This window comes from Lactuca serriola, chromosome 4, assembly GCF_051521515.1.
Source record: "Lactuca serriola cultivar US96UC23 chromosome 4, Lser_US96UC23_V15, whole genome shotgun sequence".
NCBI classification, from domain to species: domain Eukaryota; kingdom Viridiplantae; phylum Streptophyta; class Magnoliopsida; order Asterales; family Asteraceae; genus Lactuca; species Lactuca serriola.
In genome coordinates this window covers 92190852-92205052 of record NC_136411.1, presented here as the reverse complement: position 1 = coordinate 92205052, position 14201 = coordinate 92190852, and positions in this window count along the sequence as shown.

Sequence of the window (14201 nt, the reverse complement as noted above, 5' to 3'; positions counted from 1 at the left end):
TTTTTATTTATCACGGATATTAATTGGTTCGATATTACAATTGTGTCGTGCGTTATGCGGATTGAAGACATTTAGTCGAGCACTAACAATGTTTCCCATGAAGCCGAATGTTCTGATCTGTATGTAAGAAGACTGGACAAAACATCAGACATTAGATATGCTCCTTGTAAATCAACAATTACATAATAGTTAGGGTGAACGTGGGCAAATAATAAGTAAATTTTTTTATCCGATAATAATAATAATAATAATAATAATAATAATAATAATAATAATAAAGTTTTTTATCCAATATAAAAATATAATACATAAAAGTTTTACGAATAACCAAAATTATATTGGATAAATTTACATTTCATCTTATTAATCTAACCATTAACTTTTACTTTTTTTTATTCTTTAATGTATGACTTTTTGGTACTTATTGTCCATCAATTATTTTAAAGACCGATATATATATATATATATATATATATATATATATATATATATATATATATATATATATATATATATATATATATATATATATATATATATAGGTAAAGGTTCAAATGAGAACAAAAAAAAGTTAAGAACCGTAAGAACCTCTAATTTTAGATGTTTATAAAGGGTTTAGGGTTTAGGGTTTAGGGTTTAGGGTGTTTATAAAGGGTTTAGGGTTTTTTTTTTTGGAAAAAGGGAATCCCCTTGGCAAAATATATTAAGTTAGGAAGAGTTACAAAAGAAAATGGCAAACGCCCAAGAAAAAGAAAAATAGGACTAGCCGAGCTAAGGGACATGCCCCATAGCAAGGACAAAACAAACAAACAACTATAGACTAACTAAATAAAGACCTAAAATCGTCATCCCTGATCAATTGGGGAAGAGATACAACCACCATGAGAAGAGCTCGGCAGTGTGTCAGAAGCTGGGTGTGTAGTACTCGAATGAAGAACAGGAGGGACACGGGAATCATCATCAATATCATCCACTCTTTGATGGGAAAGAGCATCAAACATGTTAGTGGAGACTTTTTTCTTTGGCTTTACACGGGAAACTGGTTTGTAAACTTGAGAGATCTTTATAGCAGGGCCTTTTCCTTTACGGTTGTCGATGGGGATCTTCTTCTTCGGAATTGGAAACGTTCTAGATTTCCTCTTGACTATTTGGAATCCTTCATTATCAACGTCTTTTGGGGATGGCATGGCCGGCTTTGGGTTTAGGATTTAGGGTTTAAGGTTAAGGGGTTAGGGTTAAGGGTTTAGGGTTTAGGGTTTAGGGTTTGGGGTGTTTATAAAGGGTTTAGGGTGTTTATAAAGGGTTTAGGGTGTAGGGGTTAGGGGTTAGGGTTTATGGTTTAGGGTTTAAGGTTTAGGGTTTAGGGTTTAGGGTTTAGGGTTACCCTAAACCCTTTATAAACATCTAAAGTTAGAGGTTCTTATGATTCTTAACCTTTTTTGGTTCTTATTTGAACCACTCCCTATATATATATATATATATATATATATATATATATATATATATATATATATGCAACCTTTTTAAGAATACATATATGAAAAAATTGCAAAAATGGTCCCTGTGGTATGCAAATTTTTTGGGTTTTAGTTAAAACTCTAAGTTTTTTGGATTGATGGTCCTTTTGGAGTGGTTTGTATGTGAAAATAGTCCCTCCGAAAATTGAAATGACTATAATACCCTTGGGGTATTTATTTTTCATTTTTTGTTTCATTTTTTTTTTAAAAAAGTTATATTTATTTATTTATTTTAACAATTAAAAAAATAATAGAGACCCACCTTTCTCTCTCCCTCCCCCCCCCTCTCTCTCTCTCCCAACACCCAAGAACACCTTCATAATCTCAAGAACACTCAAGAACATATTCATGAACTTAAGAATATCTTCCACAACCACCATCCTTTGACCACCGTCCGCCACCACCACCACCCTTTGACCATCGTCTGTCCTCCACCACCGTCCGCCACCACCTTAGTCTGCCATTACCATCGTCTGCCACCTCCATATATGGTTCCACCATTACCCATAATCCCCTTCCCCTCCATCTTTCATCTCCTCCGAGAACCTCTTTTCAACCATTTGCCGACAACCATTCTCCTCTGAACAAGACCATTGTTCACCTCCAACAAACACCACAGTTCACCTCCGCCAACAACAACCAATTACAACATCCACCACCATTGTTGAAATCTAATTCTAACCTCAAATAAAAACCAAGAGCTTAAACTTAAAATCTAACTTGCAACTCAAATTCTAACTCAAATCTAAGCATGATAACTGAAATTAAAAAGAATCTACCACCTGATTTCAAATCCCACCTCGATTTACATGATTAAAACAAGAATAGGCTTGTTGAATCGATTAGAATTTTGAAACCCGGATGATGAAGGTTCAGAACCATATAATTTGAAGGTTGAACCATGAAGTTGATAAAGGAAACAACGTTCCAGGGATACATGACCATCAATCTAATATTTAAAGATCAACGAGGAGGAGAGTGATGAACACTGTTGTTGCTTCCTGCGATTGATTTATCCCAAATGATGGCGGCGGTGGCGTTAGATTTAGGGTTCTGGTAGCATCTCCGGTAATATGGTGGAAGACGATTTTGATGAAGGAATTATCATCAATTTTGATTTCATTTGATGCAGATGGTAGTCCCAATGTGTGGATTTTTCTATGGAGGTAGATGTGAAGAAACACTAGAGAAGATGAAGCTGGTGATTGGGTTGTGGGTGATCTAGAGAGAGAGAGAGAGAGAGAGAGAGAGAGAGAGAGAGAGAGAGAGAGAGAAGGGTGGGGCCCTTCATACTTTTTAATTCTTTAAATAAATAAATAAGTATTTTATTAAAAAAATGAAAGAAAAATAGAAAATAAATACCCCAAGGGTATTAAAGTAATTTCAGTTTACTGAGGGACCAAATATGCAACCAAATAAGCTCAAAAGGACCATGAATCCAAAAAACTCGGGGTTTGGACTAAAACCCCAAAAATTTGCATACCACAGGGACCATTTTTGCAATTATGTCTATATATATATATCTTAACATACAAGATAGATACTAAAGGAAACACAATCCCACATAAAGTGAGAGACTTCTGTTACGTGGAAGTATATATTCGATTCTTGAACTTTATCCACTACCAGATCTTCAGTAGGGTTTCTGATGACATCATCGGCTACACATGCTGATGCCTAACAATGACAAGATTTGGTGCAACATAGTTTTGACACATCAACTCACAAGGGTTTTAATATAGAGTTTGAACATGGACATTTTGTGTGAAATTTCGCACGTCAACCATTAGGCTCTAATCGCAGGGGAATTGATTTGTAATTATTGAAGACATAAGGGAACTAATTTTTAGGTTTTAAAAAATTAAATAGTTCGATGTTATTTGGCCAACGACTCCTCCTTAGCCCCCCTTGTTAGATTAGGTGTCTAAGCCCATAACTATAATTGGTATATAATTGAATTGATAGTAGCACAGTCTTTGTGGGTTGCCTTCATTCTAGCAACTTGACAGGATGACTTTTGGAGATAGAGGTTGAATTTATTATTTGTAATAATAAATTGATATAAATGATTTATTAATGTATTATGAGAATAATATATTAATTAGAAATCATGTTGTTTATTTAATATTTAATCAGAAATTTATTTGGAATTAATTTTGGGATTAAAGGAATTAATAAAAAGTGTAGGGGCCGTTTCGTAATTTATTGATAGTTGTGAAATTGGGCTATTGGACCCATTTGAAAGGAGTGGACGAAAATTATATGGAGGCCCTATAAGTTTTCGTCCAAGGCTCTTAGATATGGAGTTCATGGGCTGCTTAGGCCTTAAGCTGGAAATTAGGGTTTCCTCCAGCAAACCCTACCTTTGGGACTAAGCAACCAACAACTATATAAAGACCCCGACCCCGACCCCGACCCCTTATAATTTTGGCCCCATGTTATTAAACACTAGTAGAGCCTAATTCTAGTGCTTCCTCCTCCTCTCTCCTCTCATCCTGTTGCATAAAGTGTTTGTAAGTCATTAGAGGTGTCACATTTAAGGCACTTGCTCTCAAGAGTTCAAGATCTACAAGGATTCATTGTTATTGCTATATAACAATCAAGGTATGTATCTAAACCCTACTTTATGTTGATTTAGAAAATAGTACATGCCTTCTAGGGTTTCTAGTTTTGTGTTCAATGCTTGTATGTCTAATAGAGAAAACATAGATCTAAACAATTAGGGTTTCTAGTTTTGTGTTCAATGTTTGCTATGTATAAAACCCATCAGTGGTATCAAAGCGCATAGTTTTTATTTTCAATTAGATTTGATACAATTGATTTAACTTAAAAAAATTAGGGTTTATGGCAATTAAACCCTAAGGCCTATGATTTTCTCAATTAGGGTTTTTAACCCTAGGTTTTTCAAAAATTGCAAAGGGTTTTTATACCCTTTCCTTTGGCCTCCATATTTTCGAGATCTAGGGTTTCCTAACCCTAGGGTTTTTGAAATTTAGGCAAGGTTGAAAGCCTTGCCTTCCACCCCAAGTCATGGATTTCGAAATTAGAGTTTTGGAAAGCGTAGTTTTATTTGGTAATTATCTTTTAATTGTTTACTATATAATTATAAAATCTTGTAATTATCCTTCCCCATTTTTGAAATCTAGGGCATAAAGGATTATGTTAAATTCATTTAATGGATAATCCTTAATTGGTTTAATAATTTAATTAAAAGTTTAATTAAAGGATAATTATTAAATCAAGGTTTTTAAATTTTTAAATTTAAATTAAAATGGCTTTTAATTTTCAAAATTCTAAATAAGATTTAAAAACAGTAGTATTTTGAAATGTTTAAAATACACCCTTATACTATATGTAATATTAAAAGTTTAAATATTTGCTATACGTATAAGACAAGTCAGTCGAACCGCTAGTACGCGTCATTCATGAAGCCGATCTATAAGGGGGTATAAGGAAACTGCCTATAGAATGGTAGTTGAATGAGTGTCTACTCTCACCCACCGCTTTCTTGATTGGTGGAGGGTCGTTAGCCGAACGGGTTTGATAGGACACTTAATTCTCATTAATAAGTATAATGGAATAAACAAAGTAACTAAATGTTTTTATAAAATTCCCAATCTTAGTTACTTTAGGAAAATATGAATTTGATGCTAATCCATGAAATTCCACACTACATTTTATACAAGTCGTTAGTGGAGCGTGTGTGGTTAACCGACACACTAATATGTACTAATAAAGGATCGCAATGGGTAGCTCGTAAATTATCATTGATCAATGGAGCGTGTGTGGTTAACCGACACATTGATTAGGTAATAAATTGTAACATACGGAATTTCAGGTATTATATTTATTCATTTTATTTTGAGTTTTGTGGAAGAACTCGGCGAGTTGGTGCGAAGACTCGCCGAGTTGAGACGCGATTTCTCACCCGGATTAATGACCGGACTCGACGAGTCACATTGGTGGACTCGGCGAGTCTGCGTTGTTTAATGAAACCCTAATTTCTCGGGTTTGGGGCCTATTTAAAGGGCCTTATGGCCGTCATTTGTGCTCACCAGTCCCCAGAGTGAAACCCTAGTGAGCTTGAGCGTTTGGAGTGAGATAAGGAGCCATTGTTGATCTTGGAGGTGTTATCTAGCAAGGGAAATGAAGCAATAGCCAAGGGGAAACAAGAGGATCAACTTCCTGAAGATCTGAGGTCCAGAACATCACGTTTGAGGTACTATTTTCGAACCATTCTCTGTTATGGTGATGTTCATGTTGATTTAGGGCTTATTGAGCCCTTTTGTGGCAAGATCTAGTGCTTCCTTGGTCCCTTAAGCGAGTTAGGTTCTGGATCCGGACCCTTGGAGGTCCAGAGTGTCCCTTTGTCCAAGCTTTTTATGAATCCATGGAGGTTTTGGATTGGGGTCTTTGTGCTTGAGGTCAAAACACCATTTATGAGTCATTAGGTGTGTTATGAGCGCCAAGACATGAACTTTACGTGATGAATAAGCTTGGAAGGAATGGATCTATGAGTTAGTGAAGTAGATCTGACCTCAGAAGGTCGTTTGGGGTTGTGCATGGAATGCACTCGTCGAGTCCATTTCCAGACTCGACAAGTTGGTGCGGGTTGTTTAGTGATTTCGAACCAGGGTTTGAGTAACCGAGTCAGGTGAGTGACTCGGTGAGTCGGAAGGGACTCAGAGGAATCGGGTCCCCGTAGAGACTCGGCGAGTCCACGCCAGACTCGGCGAGTTGAGTTGACCATTGACCAGAGTTGACCAGTGCTGACTTGATAGGGTTAGTCAACCTTAGTGGGGAAAGTGTTAATTAGAGATGTATTGTGTTATAGGAGGACTATAGCTCAGGAGATCGAGCACTAGTGATTTCAGGGATTTGCGAGTTATCGAGATACGCAAGGTGAGTCTTCTCACTATACTTTACCTTGAGTAGGTAATCAGAGTTATGTGACAGAGTATTTGTATGCTATATGTATGTTATGCGTTGTACTGCATTATTTCTATGTGATTTATGCTGTGCATGTTATAGAGTTGGAACCGGAAGGTTCACAGAGTTAGAACCAGAGGGTTCACAGAGTAGGGTCCACGGACCCACGGAGTTATAGCCTCAAGTGCTAATATGTGCTATGTGTGGTATTTTGGGGAACTCACTAAGCTTTGTGCTTACAGTGTTTGGTGTTATTTGTTTCAGGTGCTAGTGATGACCGCGAGGCCGCAGGGTGGTGATGCGTTGCTGTTCCGAGAGTTCAGCAACACAAAACCGCCGGAGTTTGACGGGACCCAGGACCCGGTGGCGGCTTTGAGATGGATTTCAGACATAGATGGGTGTTTCTTTACTTGCTCATCTCCTGAGCATTTGAGAGTCTGGTTCGCGCTGAACCAGCTTCGCTTGGGAGCGAAGGACTGGTGGAAGTTTGTGACGGTGCACTTTACGCCTGCTGAGCTTGCGGCAGTGACCTGGGAGAGGTTCACTGCCATGTTCTGAGATGAGTACGTTCCCCAGGTGGAGAGGGAGCGTTTGGCCCAAGAGTTTCTGACCCTCAAGCAGGGTACTGAGCCTGTTACGGTGATTACCAGGATATTCCACGAGAGGGCGATGTTCTGCCCTGAGCACGTGTCCACTGAGCAGGCACGTATGAGCCGATATTTGAGTATCTTGAGGAGAGACATTCGGGAGTTCGTGGCGAACTCTTCGTACCGGACATTTGCCGAGCTTCAGGCAAATGCCCGAAAGAGGGAGATTGAGCTAGAGACTCAGGCTAGGGAGGATGCGGAGTCTCAGGGGAGGGATCGGCGACCGGCACAGTCCCAGCCGGCAGCCAAGCGGGCCAAGCCTGCTGATCCCAAATTAGGGAGCCAGAAGGGCCGCACTTGTGGAAAGTGCGGCAAGGGTCATGATGGAGTTTGTAGAGCTGGATCTTGCTACAAGTGTGGCAAGGAGGGGCATATGGCCAAGGACTGCCCCAAGGGGTTTGTAGTGTGTTTTCACTGCAACCAGACCGGACACCGGAAGGCAGAGTGTCCGCAGTTGCAGGGATCAGCTCAGGGATCTGCCCCTGCCGCCATCAGAGCTACCGAGAGTCGGCCAGTGAAGGCCGAGACGCCGAGAGCAAGAGGGAGAGCCTTTCAGTTGACCGCGGAGGAGGTCCGCGCAGCGCCGGATGTCGTGGCTGGTATGTATTCTTTCGTGTATTTATTTTGATGTTGAGATATTATGCTTATATTATGTTATGCGTAGGTACTTTTCTTGTGAATTCTGTACCTGCCTTGGTGTTATTTGACTCGGGTGCGAGTCGGTCTTTTGTATCTTTGGCTTTTAGTCAGCATATCAGTATTAGTCGTGAGGCGTTGAGTCGGCCTCTGAGAGTTTCCATAGCAGACGAGAGAGTGATATATGCCACGGAGGTGATCCGTGGGTGCGTATTCGAGATTTTCGGTGTTGAGTTCCCGATTGATTTGGTTCCTATTGCGATGGGTGATGTTTGTGTCATTGTGGGCATGGACTGGTTGAGCAGATTCGGTGCAGTTATCGCCTGCGAGCGACAGCTGGTGACCATACGAGACCCCAGTGGGGGAGTTCTTACGGTGTACGGCGAGGGTACACGTTCTGGGTTATCGTTTTGTTCGGCTGCTAGGGTGAGGCAGTGTCTACAGCAGGGCTGTAAGGGCTTTGTGGCGTATGTGATGGATACGCGGGTTGATTCAGAGAGGCCGAGGTCAGTTGAGGAGGTTCCGATAGTGCGTGAGTTCTCAGATGTATTTCCAGAGGAGTTGCCGGGTGTGCCTCCCGTGAGGCAGGTGGAGTTCAGCATCGATTTGGTTCCGGGGGCCGCGCCTATTGCCAAGGTGCCTTATCGCCTTGCACGTCCAGAGATGCAAGAGTTATCCTCGCAGCTTCAGGAGCTGTTGGGAAAGGGATTTATTCGGCCGAGCAGCTCGCCGTGGGGAGCGCCTATCCTTTTTTTCAAGAAGAAGGATGGTTCACACCGGATGTGTATTGATTACCGGGAGTTGAACAAGCTGACGGTCAAGAACCGTTACCCGTTGCCGAGGATCGACGATTTGTTCGATCAGTTGCAGGGAGCATCTTGGTTCTCCAAGATCGATTTGAGGTCTGGATATCATCAGGTGAGGGTGCGAGATGAGGACATCCAGAAGACAGCGTTCAGGACGCGGTATGGGCATTACGAGTTTGTGGTGATGCCTTTCGGGCTCACCAATGCCCCGGCAGTGTTCATGGATCTCATGAACCGAGTGTGCAGGCCGATGTTGGATCGGTCGGTGATTGTATTCATCAACGACATTTTGGTATATTCGAGATCTAGAGAGCAACATGAGGAGCATTTGAGGGAGATCCTCGGAGTTCTGAGATCGGAGAGGCTTTATGCCAAATTCTCCAAGTGTGATTTCTGGTTGCGAGAGGTCCAGCTCCTTGGGCATCTCGTTAACCAGAAAGGGATATTGGTCAACCCGGCCAAAGTTGAGGCGGTGATGAGTTGGGAGGTGCCGAGGTCACCCTCCGAGATCAGGAGTTTCTTAGGGTTGGCAGGTTATTATCGGAGATTTATCAGGGATTTCTCTAAGATCGCAGTGCCACTCACCAGGTTGACCCGGAAGGGTGTCGCTTTTTCATGGGTCCCCGAGCAGTAGGCCTCCTTTGAGACGCTTCACCAAAGGTTATCCGAAGCCCCGGTGTTAGCCCTCCCGGAGGGGATGGAGGACTTTGTGGTATACTGTGATGCGTCGATCTTGGGGTTGGGAGCGGTGCTGATGCAGAGAGGGCATGTGATAGCATACGCATCGAGGCAGCTGAAGCCTCATGAGACGAGGTATCCCACCCATGATCTAGAGTTGGGGGCAGTGGTGTTCGCCCTCAAAATTTGGTGTCACTATCTGTATGGGGTTCATTGTACGATATACACGGACCATAAGAGCCTGAAGTATTTGATGGATCAGCCTAACCTAAATATGCGGCAGAGGAGGTGGTTGGATGTGGTCAAGGATTATGATTGTGAGATCCTGTACCATCCGGGCAAGGCTAATGTGGTAGCCGACGCCCTGAGTTGCAGGGAGGAGAGCGCCCCATTGTGGGATGTATGTTTGCGGTTGACCGTGATGGCTCCGGTGTTGGACGCCATTCGAGGAGCACAGGCTAAGGCCGTGAGATCGGAGAACCAGAAGATAGAGCGAGTTGTTGGATTGGTATCGGAGTTCGTTAACGATGGTCGGGGGCTTATGACATTTCAGGGGCGTATATGGGTACCGTTGTGGGAGGGACGCGTACCATTTTGATGGAAGAGGCTCATCGGTCGAAATTCTCGATCCATCCTGGGGCCACTAAGATGTATTTAGACCTAAGGAGAGAGTACTGGTGGCCCTGTATGAAGAAGGATGTTGCGTGGTTTGTGGAGAGGTGCTTAACCTGCCGTAGGGTTAAGGCCGAGCACCGGAGACTGCATGGTAAGTTGCAGCCGTTGGAGGTTCCCGAATGGAAGTGGGAACAAATTACTATAGATTTTATCACCAAATTGCCAAGGACTGCTAGGGGAGTCGATGCAATTTGGGTGATTGTGGACAGGTTGACAAAGAGCGCCCACTTCCTTGCTATCAATGAGAGTTCTTCCGCAGAGAAATTAGCAGAGATGTACGTGAGGGAAGTGGTATCTCGGCATGGAGTGCCGATCTCGATTGTTTCAGACCGGGATGTGCGTTTTACTTCCAGATTCTGGAAGAAGTTTCACAAGGAGTTGGTTACTAGGCTGCATTTTAGTACCGCATATCACCCCCATACTGACGGACAGAGTGAGCGGACGATTCAGACGCTCAAGGACATGCTCCGGGCATGTTTGTTGGACTTCGGGGGGAGTTGGGACACGTATTTTCCCTTGGCAGAGTTTTCCTACAACAACAGCCATCATTCGAGCATTGGTATGCCGCCCTTTGAGCTGTTGTATGGGAGGAGGTGTCGGACCCCCATTTGCTGGGGAGAGGTCGGGCAGCGTGTTATGGGTAACACAGAGATTGTGCTTCAGACAACAGAGCAGATACAGCGGGTCAGGCAGAGATTGTTGACCGCTCAGAGCCGCCAGAAGAGTTATGCGGATAGGCGTCGATCCGAGCTCGAGTTCCAGGTCGGTGGTTATGTTCTCCTGAAGGTATCTCCTTGGAAAGGAGTGATCCGATTCAGGAAGAGGGGCAAGCTAGGGCCCCGGTATATTGGGCCGTTCAGAGTGATCGCGAGGGTGGGCAGGGTAGCATATCGTTTGGAGCTACCTGTGGAATTGGAGCGGATTCATAATACCTTCCATGTGTCTCAGTTGAGGAAGTGTATAGCCGACGAGTCGGCGGTAGTGCCGTTAGAGGACATTCAGGTGTATGCGAGCCTGAACTACGCAGAGAGACCAGTTGCGATTGTGGATCGAAAGATCAAGGTCCTGAGGAACAAGGAGGTGCCTCTGGTACAGGTTCAGTGGCAACATCGGAAGGGTTCCGAGTTGACCTGGGAGCCAGAGCGTGAGATGCGGGAGCAACATCCGGAGCTATTTCAGGAATGAGACTACGAGGGCGAAGTCAGATTCAAGTGGGGGAGAATTGTAACATCCGGAATTTCAGGTATTATATTTATTCATTTTATTTTGAGTTTTGTGGAAGAACTCGGCGAGTTGGTGCGAAGACTCGCCGAGTTGAGACGCGATTTCTCACCCGGATTAATGACCGGACTCGACGAGTCACATTGGTGGACTCGGCGAGTCTGTGCTGTTTAATGAAACCCTAATTTCTCGGGTTTGGGGCCTATTTAAAGGGCCTTATGGCCGTCATTTGTGCTCACCAGTACCCAGAGTGAAACCCTAGTGAGCTTGAGCGTTTGGAGTGAGATAAAGAGCCATTGTTGACCTTGGGGGTGTTATCTAGCAAGGGAAAGGAAGCAATAGCCAAGGGGAAACAAGAGGATCAACTTCCTGAAGATCTGAGGTCCAGAACATCACGTTTGAGGTACTATTTTCAAACCATTCTCTGTTATGGTGATGTTCATGTTGATTTAGGGCTTATTGAGCCCTTTTGTGGCAAGATCTAGTGCTTCCTTGGTCCCTTAAGCGAGTTAGGTTCTGGATCTGGACCCTTGGAGGTCCAGAGTGTCCCTTTGTCCAAGCTTTTTATGAATCCATGGAGGTTTTGGATTGGGGTCTTTGTGCTTGAGGTCAAAACACCATTTATGAGTCATTAGGTGTGTTATGAGCGCCAAGACATGAACTTTACGTGATGAATAAGCTTGGAAGGAATGGATCTATGAGTTAGTGAAGTAGATCTGACCTCAGAAGGTCGTTTGGGGTTGTGCATGGAATGCACTCGCCGAGTCCATTTCCAGACTCGACAAGTTGGTGCGGGTTGTTTAGTGATTTCGAACCAGGGTTTGAGTAACCGAGTCAGGTGAGTGACTCGGTGAGTCGGAAGGGACTCAGAGGAATCGGGTCCCCGTAGAGACTCGGCGAGTCCACGCCAGACTCGGCGAGTTGAGTTGACCATTGACCAGAGTTGACCAGTGCTGACCAATGCTGACTTGATAGGGTTAATCAACCTTAGTGGGGAAAGTGTTAATTAGAGATGTATTGTGTTATAGGAGGACTATAGCTCGGGAGATCGAGCACTAGTGATTTCAGGGATTTGCGAGTTATCGAGATACGCAAGGTGAGTCTTCTCACTATACTTTACCTTGAGTAGGTAATCAGAGTTATGTGACAGAGTATTTGTATGCTATATGTATGTTATGTGTTGTACTGCATTATTTCTATGTGATTTATGCTGTGCATGTTATAGAGTTGGAACCGGAAGGTTCACAGAGTTAGAACCAGAGGGTTCACAAAGTAGTGTCCACGGACTCACAGAGTTATAGCCTTGAGTGGCTAATATGTGCTATGTGTGGTATTTTGGGGAACTCACTAAGCTTTGTTCTTACAGTGTTTGGTGTTATTTGTTTCAGGTACTAGTGATGACCGCGGGAAGGCGCCGGCCTGATCAGTACACACATGGGATTTTTATGTTATGAGATCTTGGGATTTTTATATGTTATGGATTTGAGTTTCAAACACTGATGTTTTTATGAATACTAAATGAATTATGCTTTTATAAAATGCGAAAAATTGTTTTGAAATTTACGGTGTTACATAAATGACATCGAGAGTACCAAGCTAATTTGCATGGTTATTCACACCTTGTTTGTGATCCTCATTATCATAGTCACAAATGGAAAGGGAATAATCGAGATCAAACATGCCATTGAATAGTTCAATGAATCTCAAAAGATCTAGGATTTTAATTTAAAACCTAATTCATTTAAATTTCGTTTTTCGTGGTGAAATTGGTAAATCGTCATTTATCTACCTTTAAATAATTTGCAATTAGATTACGACATCCCTCTTCTGAATTGTGAATTATTTACTTGGATCACAACCTTAATATTTCATTTAGAGTGTTATTGAGGATTTCCTTATCTAATCAAAACCTCTCCTTCTTTTTTAGACGTTAACTTTAAACAACGCTTCTGGCTCCAACTCCAACCACAAAACCAACCACTTCTCGCTCTTGAGCATCTGCTTAACCTTTGATGGATCCAATTATAATGACTGGATTCGCAACATCAAGATGGCTCTGAGATGCGAGGACAAGGAATATGTTCTCGAAAAGGAGCTGAACGAGATCGATGAAACCTGTAGCATCCCGACTCCCAGGTATGAGATTTATGGCTTAAAGGAAAAATTTCCCTTTGTAACTCGTCTAGTTGATGGCCTCAACTCGACGTGTTGGAAGCTCTTGGCCCGCACATATTTTTGGACCAACTCAACGAGTTGTTTAGGAGAATTCGACGAATTGGTGGCTGATTATGAAACCCTAATTTTTAGGGTGTTGCACCCTATTTAAAGACCTTATGGCCTTGGGTGGCCTATTTATCTGCCCCTTGTAACGTCTGGAATTTCAGGTATTATATTTATTCAATTTATTTCGAGTTTTGGTGGAAGAACTCGGCGAGTTGGTGCGTAGACTCGCCAAGTAGAGACGCGATTTCTCACCCGGATTAATGACCGGACTCCACGAGTCGCATTGGTAGACTCGGCGAGTCCGCGCTATTTAATGAAACCCTAATTTCTCGAGTTTGGGACCTATTTAAAGGGCCTTATGGCCGTCATTTGTGCTCACCATCCCCCAGAGCGAAACCCTAGTGAGCGTGAGCGTTTGAAGTGAGAGAAGGAGCCATTGTCGACCTTGGAGGTGTTGTCTAGCAAGGGAAAAGAAGCTATAGCCAAGAGGAAGCAAGAGGGTTAACTTCCTGAAGATCTGAGGTCCAGAGCATCACGTTTGAGGTACTATTTTCGAACCATTTTCTGTGGTGGTGATGTTCATGTGGATTTAGGGCTTATTGAGCCCTTTTGTGACTAGATCTAGTGCTCCCATGGTCCCTTAAGCGAGTTAGGTCTTGGATCTGGACCCATGGAGGTCTAGAGTGCCTCTTTGTCCAAGCTTTATATGAGTCTATGGAGGTTTTGGTTTGGGATCATTGTGTTTGAGGTTAAAACACCATCTATGAGTCAATAGGTGTGATATGAGCGCCAAGACATAAACTTTACGTGATAAATAAGCTTGGAAAGAATGGATCTATGAGTTAGTGGAACAGATCTGACCTCAGAAG